Source organism: Hypanus sabinus, chromosome 1, assembly GCF_030144855.1.
Source record: "Hypanus sabinus isolate sHypSab1 chromosome 1, sHypSab1.hap1, whole genome shotgun sequence".
Taxonomy (NCBI): Eukaryota; Metazoa; Chordata; class Chondrichthyes; order Myliobatiformes; family Dasyatidae; genus Hypanus; species Hypanus sabinus.
In genome coordinates this window covers 94,971,772-94,987,098 of record NC_082706.1, presented here as the reverse complement: position 1 = coordinate 94,987,098, position 15,327 = coordinate 94,971,772, and positions in this window count along the sequence as shown.

The window sequence follows — 15,327 nt, the reverse complement described above, 5'->3', positions numbered from 1 at the left end:
TCGATTTCTTCATCTGCAAATCCCAGTCAGTTCAGATTAACAACAAAATGTCCTCCACAATCTCCATTAGCACAGAAGCACCTCAAGGCTGTGTGCTTACCCCCTGTTCTACTCACTCTATACTTATAACTATGAGCTTAAGCACAGCTTCCATGCCATATTTAAGTTTTCAGATGACACCACTGTTGTTGGCCAAATCATAGATGGTGATGATTCAGCCTAAGTGAGGGAGATTGAAAATCTGGCTCAGCAGTACCACAACAACAACCTCTTACTCAAATTCAACAAGACCGAGGAGCCGATTATTGACTTCAGGAGGAGGAAACCGGAAGTCTATGAGCCAGTCCTCATTGGGGGAATCAGAGGTGGGGAGTGACAGTAACTTTAAATTCCTCAGTGTTATCATTTCAGGGGATTTTTCCTGGCCCATCGAGTAAGTGCAATTACAAAGAAAGCATGGCAGCACCTCTACCTCCATGGAGGCTTGTGAAGATTCAGAATGATAATAAATTTACTTTGAGCTTTAGAACTGCCTGCAGCACTCTGTCTTTTTTTAAAAAAACAGAAATAACTGCTGTAAGACAGGGGAGGTCCATCCCTTTCCAAAGTATAGGTGGTAGCACAGTGAGGAGGCCTGGCCCCTGTAGCTTCTGCAAGGTCACTTATTAACATCTTCAGTCAATGAAATCTGGACAAAACATTTGGATTAAATGGCATCAAGAAGTCATTGACCTGAAATTTGTTTCTCTCTCCAACTTGCTGAACGTTTCCATCATTGTCTGTTCATATCTTTTAAATTCAATTTTTAAGAGAGCTCTCGGAGTTTGGGGCGGAGTTCAGGAAATGCCATGTAAACTTAAATCCTGTGCTCCTAAGCACCCTACAATTGTCACATAGATTCCTCACCACTGCATAAGTTAATTAAAGACAACAAGATTAACAAGGATAAAGAGTCAAAATAATAGTCACTAAACAATGCTTCCACAGTACAATAAAATATTCCCCTAATCTAGTAGCATTGACCAGGATGTACATGTAAATTCCTGATTTCCTGAGCACATCTGTTTACGGTTACGCTGGTCGTAATCTAGATCGTGCCTCCATTCACAAGGTCTCAGGACATTCAGGTAACCAATCTGCCTTTGAATGTGTCTCTGAGGAAACTGTCCTAATTAGTATTTGAATTTACTGCCTTCAGTTTTATTGACTTGTCCCACTTCTTGATAATTAACTAACGAGTAAAGTAATGAGCTATGTCAGTCAGTCCTGCTGTTCAATTAAAGCTGGGAATCAATTATTGAAAATAGTTGCAGATAGTTCCAATGTCGGGAGGTGTGTGTGCATGTTAAATATGGAAGCAATTACGTCCCAGTGTTCAAGTAAGGCAAATAATGGGGAGAGTAAAGGGGAGAGCAATAATCATTGTGCTGGCATACAGCAGTTCTGTACTCAGTACATATATTAATGAGATGCAAAGCATTGTTATTAATCCCAATAAGTACCATTTAACATTAATTGAAGCAAAGAGATTGCATGGCCTCTTAAATTATTTACTTTGCAGCTACTAAATTGACCTTGTTTTTTTTCCCTTTTTTCTCTCAGCAGTTGATGCTTGGTGATACAATAAAAGTCACCCGTAGTGCTTCTGACTCATCTAATCCACCAGAATGTCGGTAAACACTTCACTCTAACACTTGGGAGCTTGCTGCAGTTAACTTTTTGACTTACTGCACACAGACCCTTTAACATGCTGCAAGGTTATTATCAGTACACAATTTCCTGATGCACTCTTGAGAAACTCCTCACTTGGCTGATTTTCTGGGGACTGTGGTCAGTTTATTTTAAACAGGTTGGTGAAGGATATTGAACAGAGTAAAGAAAGGGCTTACTTATACCTGCAATAGGTTTTACTGATTTAGTATCACTTTAGCCTCAAAGCTTGCCCTTTTACTTAAAAAATACCATTGAGAATAGCTTATTGTACCCTTTCCCCCCTGAAATTTGACAATGAAAAAGTAAGAGTATTCCCACAGACTGACATCAAGCAGTCCAGCTATCATTACTCTAATATCATCGCTATCTTCTCACAGACAGAAGATTCATATTAATCAGAAGTCATTGTTATCTGTTACTTGTCTCCAAATGACTGATATAAGATTAATCATAAACAGCATATTCCCCCCTGCAAAGCCTAATGTTCTTCCTGACTCAAATGCCCTTTAAAAAACAGATTACCAAACGGCATGCCACGTGTGGCTGTGTCATCTCTGCTTCTTAATGTGGCACACACTTTATTGGCTCATAAGAAAATGTAAAAGACCTGAAGTCTAATGGCCATAAAACTGATAACTAATTACCACATTAAACATTCCTATATTTAACTTAATTATTAATTAATTTAAAGAGAGGGTGAGGTTATAAAACTACTAATTAAACTATTCTGTAAAACTGAAGTGGATGATTGAGAACGTCTGAGGATTTACTAAATGATAAATCCCCAAATGATTCTGTTGCTATCATTATTCTATTAATACACAGTATGCTAGTGGTCTTGGATACTCTGCCTCTCACAGTTAAGAGGATGTGACAAGCATATAAAGTACCAAGAATGAAGGACATAAAATGCAAAATGACAACAGCCTTGGAGATGATGTAAGCGTAGTCTTCCCATATGACAGATATCTACTTTAGTTCCATGTTATTTCCACAAGCCTTTAATGCTTTTGGATATTATTGCCTTATTCATACTGTCAGTTATTGCAGCTTACCTCTGTATTTTTTTAATTATCACAGCCAATGAAGCAGGGAACGGAGCCCAAAATTGCATCATCTACATGCATTAGTGCAATTTCTTGTGCAAATAGGGCTTTCGTAGCTACTTATCCCAGACTAGAATAATCAAGATTAATCTCCATAGTTATGACACGCACTGTTCTCCAAAGAACACACAGAACAATTGCTCAGGGCAAGCTTCATTAGTAAATCTGATAAAATTTGTAAAACTGATTATATTTCAAAACTTAGCAGCGGCATTAAATGTAATTTGGGAGCTTTCATTAAGGCAATTTGACTCGTAGCAAAAAATCAGCGCAGTAATCTTGTGAAAGATGAATACCCTAAACACAGAGATTCTGGCAGATCAAGTATGGTGTAGACTGCACAAAAAAAAAATTATCTGTGGTCCGTTAAAATCGGAGAAGTAAGTTTGTATTTCAGGTACCTGAAGAGGAAGGCTGGTTGGGCATCTGGTGAAAATAGCAACAATACTCTAAAGTCTGATTCTTCCACCGAATTTCCTTAAGGACATTGTCTTCCGAGTCCTGATCAACTGGCGCCAGACCAGCAGAGCATGTTGTGCTGAAACTGACAATGTTAATTTCAACATTGTGCTACTCTGGGAAATCAACAACTCTTGAAAACCTCACAAATAAAATTCTTGCTATTTGCAAAACTTTCACAAGGTAACTTAGTCTTGACCGAAAGGGAGCTGAAGCTTTTCTGTTGCCGGAGAGTCGAAATGAGACTCAGATTCGAAGAGAATCATCAAAATTTTACTGATAAATCTGGAATTAGTGTTACACAAGCTACAGTAAAAACAGAAAAGGCTGGAAATACTCAACAGCTCAGGGCACATCTGTGAGGAGAGGATCGGAACCACACAAACCAGGCGGTATGCTGGAAAGCCTTTAGACTGTCCTGATCCAACCAGATCAATGCCATGGCCAAGAAAGCATAGCAGTGCCTCTACTTCTTCAGGAGACTAAGGGAATTCAACATGACTGTATTGACCTTTGTGAACTTTTATAAAGAAAGCTTCCTGTCCTGGTACAACAAGTGTGCTACCGGAGACCTCAAAAAAATCCAGACCGCTGAGCTCAGCACATCATGAAAACTAACCTTCCCTTTCTGGAATTTGACCCAGAAAAGCAGCTGACCCTCACACCCCTGGCATCCTACCTTTCCCCCCACTCCCATAAACTGAAGATATAAAAGCCTGAAAGCACATACCACCAAACTCAAGGATAGCTTTAATCCCACTGCTACAAGATTATAAAACAGATCTTGCACAATATGAAGGAGTCTTGACCTTTGCTTTGTCATGGTCTTACATTTTATTGTCTACCTGCCTTGCACTTTAGCAAACAAATCAAAGTTTTTCACTGTACGTCAGTACATGTGATATTAAACACTTGCCAATGGTCAAATTGTACATCCACTTCAAACTAGAGAAAGAAAAGAATGTTTGCCTTGGGTAAAGTGACTGGACTGTTGTTTAAAATCCTGGACTATTGATATAAAGTCATGATTTCAGATCCTATTGAGACATTTGGAACTATTAAAGTTGCAAACTGGATTTAAAATTGGTTGCAGTCTTGAAACTGTTTGCTATAAAAGCCTGTCTCGTTTAGGTTTGTTGTTCAGGAAAGGAAATCTGCCAATCATTCCTTAGCCTTTTCTATTTGGGACACAACACACAACAAAATAACTGACTTTTAGCAGCTCTCTGAATTAATCTTGGGGTAGGGGCGGAGGGTGATTTTCCAATCCACCTCTTGAGGCTAGGTCCTTGAATCTTGATGCAACTGGCTTACTCAAAATGATGTCGGAAATAGAAAGGCAACTTGGTGCAATGGATAGAGAGAGCTGTTTCTTTTCGTAAAAGCTTCATGAATCTGAGTGTGGTCACTACACAGGAGCCATGGCAATCTCTTCTGCATCAAGCTATACCTGATAAGGAAGCGAGGCACCATGGCTGAGAAAAGGTGGAAGTTCCTCCAATGGTCTTTCATGATTATTGGAAGTTCACAGCTGAGAGAAGGGGCCCAGGGTCTTCCAATTGACTTGGTGAGCATTGACAGACAAGGAGTCAGGAGCACCACTAGGTAAAGGCAGAGGACTGTGACATTCAATGTAAGAAATCAAGTGTCAAGCCTGTGGATGCAACATCAGTGAGCAAGATATTGTGTTCAACACATGTAACTTAATATCCCAAATCCCACCAGATGCATTTCCGTTCCCTGCTATCATTTCATCACCCACTATCAACACACTTTCCACGCCTTAAACCTTGCGAACAGACCTCTAGCACTATACCCATCGTCGGTCATTCAACCATATAGACACATCATGCCATTACATCCATGATATGCACAGACAGACTTCATGACACACAGCTGATACCTCCAGTGAGCAACAGTTGGGAATGGAGGTGACATGGCATGTAGTATTTCATAAAAATGAAGCAGCCTGCTGATGCTGAAAATCCAAAGCAACACATATAAAACACAAGAAGGTCAGATGCTGCCTGACTTGCAGAGTTCCTCCAGTGTTTATGTGTGTTGCATATGGTATATAACACCCTCTTGAGGAAAGGATACCAGCCATATTGGAAGTCGTGTCACAGAGATGTTGGAAGATATCTTATATGTCTCTCAGTTTTGACTTTCCCATCACTCAACAATAGAAACTAATTGCACGTGGAGATGGTGGGAGGACTCTGCATTAAGTCCACCCTTAATATGATGCGCCATACCATAGCCTGTTGACTCATCTCTTCCATGTTGACCATGGTGTCTATCAAGCTTGTCCCATTTGTCCCATATCCCACTTCCTTTCTATGTACTTATCCAAATGTCTTGTAAATTTTGTTGTTGGACCTGCCTCAACCTCTTCCTCTGGCAGCTTATTCCATCTACTGACCATCATCTGGATGAAGAAGTTACCCCTCAGATCTCCCTTAGATCTTTCACCTCTCACCTTAAACCTATGCCTCTAGTTTTAGTTACCCTTCCTGTGTATTCAACCTATCTATACCCCTCATGATTTTACACACTTCTATAGGGTCACACCTCAATTTCTCACATTCCAGGGAGTAAGGTTTTAGTCTCTCCAATCTCTATATAATCCAGACCTTCAAGTCCTGGCAGCATCCTTGTAAACCTTCTCTGTAGTCTTTCCAGCTTAATGATGTCTTGGATGCCTATAACAAGGCGACCAAAACTGTAAAGAACACTCCAAGTGTGGTCTTGTGCAGTACTTTGTAGATTGTGTTGTGGTTTATGATGTGCCATGGGCCCAGAATGAACTTCCATTACAGGATCACAGCAAGTCAATCATATTCCCATCAGAGTGTTAAAGACCTTCATTTTGTGAGTGTCCCTCTGACAGTGCATATTCAAAAATAAATTGAGCACTTCTAACTGCTGCCCCAGTGTTGGCAGTACTATTTCCCACATCTGAAAGATGTAATAGAATCTAGAAAAGGAATGCCAATCCAACAATGGGGGTCTATGTGATGCAGTGGAGGTTGAATGGGAAGGAGTGGGGGAGACAATGGGGAAATCTATTCAAAGTGTGAGTGTGCATTGTACTATATCTTCAAGCATAAAGAAAGATTATTCCAGAACTAGGTAAATATTAGTTTTGCTTCTTATTTGGGTCAATCCTATTGTGTGTGCTACAGTTGTACCCTAACATCTGTTACAGTGTAGTTACACTGTATATGCTGTTAATGCAAAGCAGATATTTAATCAAAGTATTCAGTCAGAAATATTGAAAAATGGTTGTCTGGGCAAGTAACTTTGATCACCTCCAACTAGGGAGTTTACCCACAATATTGTGACATTCAATGATTTTGCATATCAACTGGATCAGAAATAGAAGTGCAAAGGAAGGTTACAAAGGAAGGTTAAAGCATGGCAAGTGGTTCATCTCTGGATGCCTCACACTCTCTCTGTTAAGGCACATCTGGAGTGTGAGAGAAAAATCCCCACTTGTCCGGATGAGTGCAAGGCCGGTCACACTCAAAGTTCAACATCATCCATGACGAAGCAGCTCATTAGATTGGCATCCTAATCATTTACTGCATTTCCTCCACTGTGACTGCAGTGATGCATGCAGTTACCTAGGCCACTCAAACATCACCTCCCAAAGCTTGCAAGGAAGGTCAAGGGCAACAAGTATAGGGAATCACCCCAGTGCGCAGGTTTCCTTCACCATCCTGTCTTGGAAATACAATAGATTCCTTCAGTGCTGTGAGTCAAAATCATGGAACTCCTTTTCCAAATGCAACACTGGAGCACCTTTGTCAGTCGGACTGACTGGTCATGCAAATATCTCACCACAATCTTCTCAAGGTTAGTTAGGGGTAGACAGTAAATGATAGCCTTTCAAGTGGGGCACAGATCCAGAAAAAAGAGCATAAAGAAAACACTGCAAACCATTGCCAAGTCAGATATCCATCCAACTGTTCTTTAAATATTTCCAGTCTACCTATATATTCATCTCCTGTTCCACTCTCAGCAACAAGATTTGACGCTTCACTTTTAACTTGATCCAACATCATTACTCCCATAAGCCCTATTTTCCTGTTATCAAGTATACCATTGGTCAGCTTGAAACCCATTTGAATTACCAGACATATCAGATATGCTCTAATAGTATAACTATAATAATGTGAACAAATTAAACCAAACTGTGGAACATATTCCTGGGAATCTAAAGTATCCTTTGCACCTCCCATTAACAATTTATTACAGGAGATTCAAAAAACTGAGTCAGACACTGTCAGTATTTTATTCTCTGTTGAATATGCATTATGTTGTTTTACTGTTTATCCAATGATTTTTTATAGGTCATGATATTCATGCAGCCAATTCTTGTCTGGTGTTAATGCAGATCTTTATCCATCTGTCCACATATCATCTGCGCTGTGTATTAAATCTTCCATAAACACATGAATGTCAGCTTCTGTGCCAGGCAAGTTATTTTGTTGTGACATATCCTTGAATATCTTTCACAAAAGACTAATGATAAACTATAAATTGAGCTGGTAAATACTTTGCAAGGAAAAATATTCTCGCTTGACTCTTAAAGCCAAAATGCTGAATTCAAGAGCATTTCTTTGCCATTGTCACAGGCATGATGGTCTGCGTGAACAGCACCACAGTTTGATTTTGGAAGAATGTCCCTTAACTCCTGGCTAGTTGTTAAACAACATTAAAAGTATAAATTACAATGTCTGCTTTGCAAACGTGGACCTAGATTTTCCTCATGTATAGTTATTTCAAATATTGTGCTATAAAGTGCAATAATATTTGCATGTACCATTACTTTTACAACAGACAGTAATAAAATTAATTTCAAGTTTCAAATATCTCCAATCTAAGTTGAAGCTCCACAAGATGCCCATGCTGCAACATAAAGAGATTTATGAATTGAATTTAAAATGGACTGCAAGTTACAACTGATTTTTGTTTTAATCATCTGTATAAAATAATACAGATTAGTTCAAAGTGTGTTTTCACTGATTTTGACCTGGATCACTTGTAATTTCAAAAGCCTCAGCAATGTGTTTATTTCTGAACTGCCCATTGCAATAAAATTCATTCAGAAAAGATAATGAATAATGGGCTTGCCGCTCGTACCCACACTTCATGACAGAAATGGGCACATTCTGTGACGGTAAGAATCAAGAGAGTATTATCCTTAATTCATAAACCATTCTTTCATTTGAGTTTTTAAATGATGTAATGCATTCAGAAAACAAACAGATATTTTTATAAACTTGACGTAAAGGAATTGGAAGGATAACTGATGCCTAAAGAAGTTAAAATGAATTCTCATCTATTTTTCATGAACATTTTGATCGTTCAATTGTATATCCTGTCTGAGATGAAAAACTATTGGTTCAAAGATTACCCAACAGTATATATTTCTGAACTTATTAAAGAGTTTTCTTAGGGCTTGCAGTAAATGACATTGCCAGATTACAATGTATTTAAATAATGGTCCAAACATGCAGTTAGCAAAGAACCATCCACACTTGCTTCTGGCCAACAAATAATGTTTAGCTTTAACCAGGATAATACCCTTTAGCCTGAACTTGCTTTCGGGCGCCATCTCTTCGTAGCAGAGAGTCTTCAGAGATGTAATGGACTAGTTTGGACTATTCTTATATGCTTATATTTCTTTACAAAATAGGCAAAGCCTATTCAACCCAAAAAGTTTACGGTGACTCGCAGGGTAATCATATTAATACCAGAAACTCCCAAAAAACTCCTAGATTTAGTTGTATCCTACACAATTAAGAGGAATAGATAGTGTGGACAGCCAGCGCCTCTTCCCCAAGCCACCACTGCTCAATACAAGAGGACATGGCTTTAAGGTAAGGCGTGGGAAGTTCAGGGGGGATATTAGACAAAGGTTTTTTACTCAGAGAGAGGTTGGTGCATGGAATGCACTGCCTGAGTTAGTGGTGGAGGCAGATACACTAGTGAAATTTAAGAGACTACTAGACAGCTCTGTGGAGGAATTTAAAGTGGGGTGTTATATGGGAGGCAGGGTTTAAGGGTCGGCACAACATTGTGGGTTGAAGGGCCTGTACTGTGCTATACTATTTTATGTTCTATGTTCTAACCCACACTTTCCCTGTAACCTATTCTCTCACACGTGCTCATCAAAACCCCTGAATTTCCTGTTATCTACCTACAAAAGTGACAATATTCAAGCCTGCCAGCCTGCAGGCCTTAGGGGTGTGCGTGGAAACTGGAGTACTGGGGAAAACACAATGTTTGTTCGTCCATCATGCAACAATGACTAGTCATCCACAGTTTGTAGGGGCTGGACTCTCTAGCATTTTGCTGCTAGAGAGCTGATGGTTTGAGAGCTGGACTGGTCTATGGGTCTGCAGGTTGCTGGAGAGGCCAAACCATGCTCGAGAAGTTCTTTAGCAGAAGGGACAAAAGATGGCAGCCACTTTGGTTTAGGGGTTGCTGCCTCAAGCTTTCCTACACACACACAAAGCACTGGAGGAACTCAGCAGACCAGGCATTATCAATGGAAAAGAGGAAACATTTGCTGTTTTGGGCCAAGACCCTTCATCGGGACTGGAAAGGAAGAGACTCCTCTTGACGAAGGAAGTCGGCCCAATCAAGTCCTGATGAAGGGTTGCAGCCTGAAATGTTGACTGTACTCTTTTCCTTAGATGCTGCCTATCCTGCTGAGTTCCTCCAGCATTTTGTCTGTACTGCTTAGGATTTCCAGCACCTGCAGATTTTCTTGTGTGGTCATAGAACTGTTGGATTCTCTTTTGCTTGTACAGATTGATGACGGATGCATCATTAAATTCCTGTGGAACTCTCTTGCTGTCACATGAGTTGGAAGAGCTGATGCACCACCTTTCTGTAGCCCACAGCTGGTATTGTGTCTGATCCCAGCATTTTGCTGCTAGAGAGCTGATGGATTGCTTTTTGGGTCCCCGCAAAGGTTGGTGGAACATCCAGTGCTTCATTGACAGGTATTTGGGGCAAGCAATCGATATCTTCATCATTTCTAGTCAAAGGATGTTTTAGAATGTTGGCAAAGTGCTCAGCCCGCCAATGAAGTATATTTTTTCTCTTTGTCCTTGATCAATGTGTTCCTCTGAAGAGGGGATGACCTGATGATGTGGGGCCGTGGACACTTTTGAGTGCAGTGTAGAAGTTCTTTAACTCAAAACTATTTGCATATGCTTGGATCTCATGGCTTTATTGCTCAGACAGGAATCCTCTATCTGGGTAGTTTGTGTTGTACGGACTTTCGTAAGCTAGTGAAGGCATCCTTCTTTAAGATGGATTTAGGATCGCTAAGAAAAACTTCCTGAAGACGATGCTTTTCATCCAGAGGTTGTTTGATGTCAACTCAGTTTTCACCAAACCAGTGCATCAGGGAAAACACTTCCAGTTCTCAGAAGGATGTACAGTCTCTAAACAGATAACACGTGAGGCCCAGATGAATATAGGTAAATTAAATTTAACCAGGAAACTGTTCTTTTCTAAATACGAGGTTTATGGATTTAAAGTAAGTTAATTTATTTTTTGTGTTCTTTGGGAGGTGAGTGATCTTTGAACCTGGGTCACTGGAGCAGTGAGGTGTTATCAATACCTACTGTCATAGGACACCATGAGACATCCTGGGTTTGGGGTGGACAGGAAGGAAAGGAAAGGAAAAAACACCCACCAATAAAAATAGAAAATAACAGTCGTAGCTGACTAGGTCACACGTCTGTCCTGGATGGCTGTCAAAGATGTCAAAATTATAAACACAAGGTGTTCTGTAGATCTTGGAAATCTTGAGCAACACACATAAAGTGCTGGAGGAATTCAGCAAGTCTGGCAGCATCTATAAACAGTCAACAGCTTGGGCTGAGTGCCTATATCAGGACTGGAAAGGAATCCAGAATTAGAAGGTTGAGGGAGGGGAAGGAGTACAAACTGGCAGTTAATCAGCAAAACCAGGTGAGGGGGAAGGGGATGGGTGGTGAAGGAGAAATTAAAAAAGAAGCTGGAAGCCAATAGGTTTAAGAGGTGAAGGGCTGAAGAAGGAAGAATCTGATGGGAGAGCACATAATTTTCCATAGCTTCCACCATCTACAATGGGATCCTATTACTTAACAGTTCTTTCCCTCATCCACACTCTCTACATGGCCCCCATGTCCACTCATTCATCCCCACTGATCTCCCTCCAGGTACTTATCCCTGGAAGTGGGACAGGTGCCACACATGCCCCTACACTACCTCCCTCAGCACCATTTGGAATCCTAAACAGTCCTTCCAGGTGAGACAATACTTCAGCTGTGGGTCTGTCAGGGTTATCTACTGCACCTGGTGCTCCTGCAGAGGTGAGCTCTACATTGGTGAGACCCAAAGTAAATTAGTGGACTGCTTTGTCAGGCATCTTTGCTCTGTCGACCACAAAAGGTGAGATTTCCTGTTGGCCACCCATTTCAGTTTGACTTTCCATTCCCATTCCCAACATTTTTATCCATAGCCTCCTCTACTGCCATGATGAGACCATAATCAGGTTGGAGGAACAACACATCAGATTTTGGCTAGTTAGCCGCCAATTTATTGGCATGAACATTGATTTCTCTAATTTCCAGTAACTTCCATTGCCTCTCCCTCCTCTCTTTTCCCACTCCCCATTCTGGTTCCCCTCGCACCCCTTCTCTTCTCGTCACTTTCCCATCACCAACCCCAGGAGCTCCATGGTCCCCTGTCCTCTCAGATTCCTTCTTCCTTAGATCTTCACTTCTTCAACCTATAAACTCCCAGCTTCTTACTTCACCTGCCCTCCTCCACCTTATTTTTCTGTCCATTGTGGAAGTAGCCATTGTTGGAGAGGGCTAGTGTTAGGCTTTGGCTAGAACAGGCGGAGGCAAAAGGTGCTGAGTCATTTGTTAACATTAATTTTGATTGTGGAACTTGGGCTGGAGAAGTTGGAGCCAAAGGTATAACAAGCTCAGTGAGAAGAGGCTGAGTAAGCGACCTAGTAGGTGATTGCAAAACTCAGAGGATTCAGAGAGAAGCCACAGGTAAGAAGAGGTAAGCTTTTTTTATTGTCTGTAAATCCTTAGCCCTCAAATCTGTGTGGGTAACATAGTTAAGGCAGTGGAATGCTTTTCCTTTCAGATGTGGGTTTTCAGATCACCTGGCAGTCTCCCTGATGACTACATCTACTGGAGGTGCACCCTACTTCAACTTCAGACAGACAAGGTCAAGGAACTGGGAAGATGAAAACCTCATATATGAAACTTTAACTGGGGTGGTAATAAGAGTGACCACCAGAAGAAGTAAAGAGAATAAGCAGTTAATGCAGGTTTCCCCTCAGCAACAAGAATTCCCATTGGTTACTGCTGGAGGAGGATGACCAGGCTTCAGCAGCAACAGCCGGCCTAGTGGCACTGTGGCCGGCTCGGGGGGGGGGGGTTCAGCGGTGAAGGGTAAAGTCAGGCAGGGGAATAGGAGACTCGATGGTTAGGGGATGGACAGGTAGGATGCCATGCTGCCTTCCACTGTGCTGGAGTCTAGGATACCTCAGAGCAGCTGCAGAATATTCTCAAGGGGGAGGGTGAGAAGCCAGAGGTCATGATGCACAATGACATTAATAGCATGGGTAGAAAAGGGGAAGAGGTCCTGTGCAGAGTACATGAAATTAGGAAAGAAGCTGAAGAGCAGGGCCTCCAAGGTGGTAACCTCCGGGTTACTCCTGGTCAGGGTAGGAGTAGGATGATATTACAGATGAATGAGTGGCTGAGGAGCTGGTGAAGGGATATGGTTTCAGATTCTTCGATCATTTTCTGGGGCAGGGGTAACCAGTACAAGAGGGATGGGTTGCACCTAAACTGGAGGTGAACCAATATCCCAGCCAGGAGATTCACTAGTCCGTCTCCAGAGGGTTTAAAGCAGTTTGGCAGGGGGTGGGGGGGGGGCGTGGATCAGAACACCAGGTCAAAAAGTGGAGGGGTGGAGAGGAAGGTAGATGTCAGGGCCAGTAAAAACAGGCAGGAGGAAGATAGTAGATATGATATGATGGATAGTTTGAAGTATGTGTATTTTAATCCTACAAGTTTTATGGGTAAAGGAGATGAACTTAGAACATGGATCAGAGGATGGAACTATGATGTTGTGGCCATTACAGATTTTTGGTTGTGAGAGGGACAGGAATGAGTGCCTATTTTCCCAGCATTTTAATGTTTTAGAAAAGATAGAGAGGGAGGTAAAAGGGGGTCAGGGGGGGGGAGTTGCTCTACTAATTAACAGCAATATCACAGCTGCACTCAGAGGAGACATAATGGAGGGCTCACTTACTGAATCTATTTGGGTAGAATTCAAAAATAGGAAGGATGCAGTCACTCTGATGGGATTATACTACAGACCTGATACCCACTGGGACATGAGGGACAGATATGCAGACAAATTAAGGAAAGGTGTAAGAACAATAGGGTCATTGTCATGGGGGACTTCAACTTGCCTAATATTAACTAGGACCTTCTGAGTGCAAGAATTCTAGATGGGGCAGAATTTTCTTGGTGTACCCAGGAGGAGGATTTCTTAAATCGTCATGTAGATAGTCCAACAGGAGGAGGGTCTGTACTGGATCTGGTGTTGGGTAATGAGCCCGGCCAAGTAACTGGCCTTTCAGTGGGTGAGCAGTTAGAGAACAGTGATCATAACTCCTTAAGTTTTAAGATAGCTATAGATAAGGGTAAGTATGGACCAAATGGGAAGTATTAAATTGGTTCAAGGCAAATTATGAGAGGATTAGACAAGAACTAGGGATTGCTAATTGGGAACAGCTGTTTATGGGCAAGTCTGCATCAGACATTTAAAGATGTTTAAACACCAACTGCACAAGAGTAACAAATTTATTTATTTCCATAGATGCTCCTTGACCTGCTGAGTTCTTCCGGTGTTTTGTATGTGTTGCAGATGGAATTTAACCTGGCCAACTGTGAAGTGTTGCACCTTGATTGGTTGAACGCAAAGAGACAGTATACTTTTAAGTTCAAGACCCTTAACAGTGTTGATGAACAGAGGGATCTTGTGGTCCAAGTTCATACCTCCCTGAAAGTGTCTACACGAGACGATAGGGTGGTTAAGAAGGCAGATGACATGCTTGCCTTTATTAGATGAGGCTTTGAGTTCAAAAGTTAGGAAGTTAAGTTGCAGCTTTATAAAACTCTTGTTAGGCTGCATCTCGAGTATTGCATACATTTCTGGTCGCCCCATTATAGAAAGGATGTTGAGGCTTTGGAGAAGGTACAGAAGAGGTTTACCAGGATGCTGCCTGGTTTAGATGGCATGTGCTATAATGAGAGTTTGGACAAATCTGGGTTGTTTTCTCTGGAGTGGCAGTGGCTGAGGGGAGATCCAATAGAGGCTTATAAGATTATGAGAGGCATATATAGAGTAGATAGAGAGTATTAATATTATTAAAGAGTATCAATATTATTAAAATCTACAAAAACTATCAAAATTAAAATGAAGTAACATATAAAAGCAAACCTGAAATGCTTAAAAACACGTACACTTATTATACACTCGGTTTCAGCACAATTAACAAAATTTTTCCATGTGAAGTTCAGTCTAACAGTGTTCCTGAAATTCTAGCATTAGAGTACACTGAAAGAGAACTGCTGCTTTTTCATTATACTCTTGTGTGTAAAAGCAGAACATTGCTTTTTTGTTGCAACTTGACGAGTTGTGTGATCAACCACACCACTAGTTGCCCACAACGGTGAATTGAAACAACAGGAGCAGAAACTGGACCGGGACTTTCATTCATACAGTCAATAAGATGATGACCGAACTTCGATTTCAGTGCTATTTCCCTGTATACCTCTTGATTCAATTAAAATCTAAAATTCTATCAGCACTACATTAAATATACCCAATGACTGCACCTCCACAGTTTTGTTGGGTAGAGAATTCCAAAGATACACTCTCATTTGTGAAGAATGTTGTCTCATTTTAGTCTTGAATAGGTGTGGCCTATTTTGAGGTGATT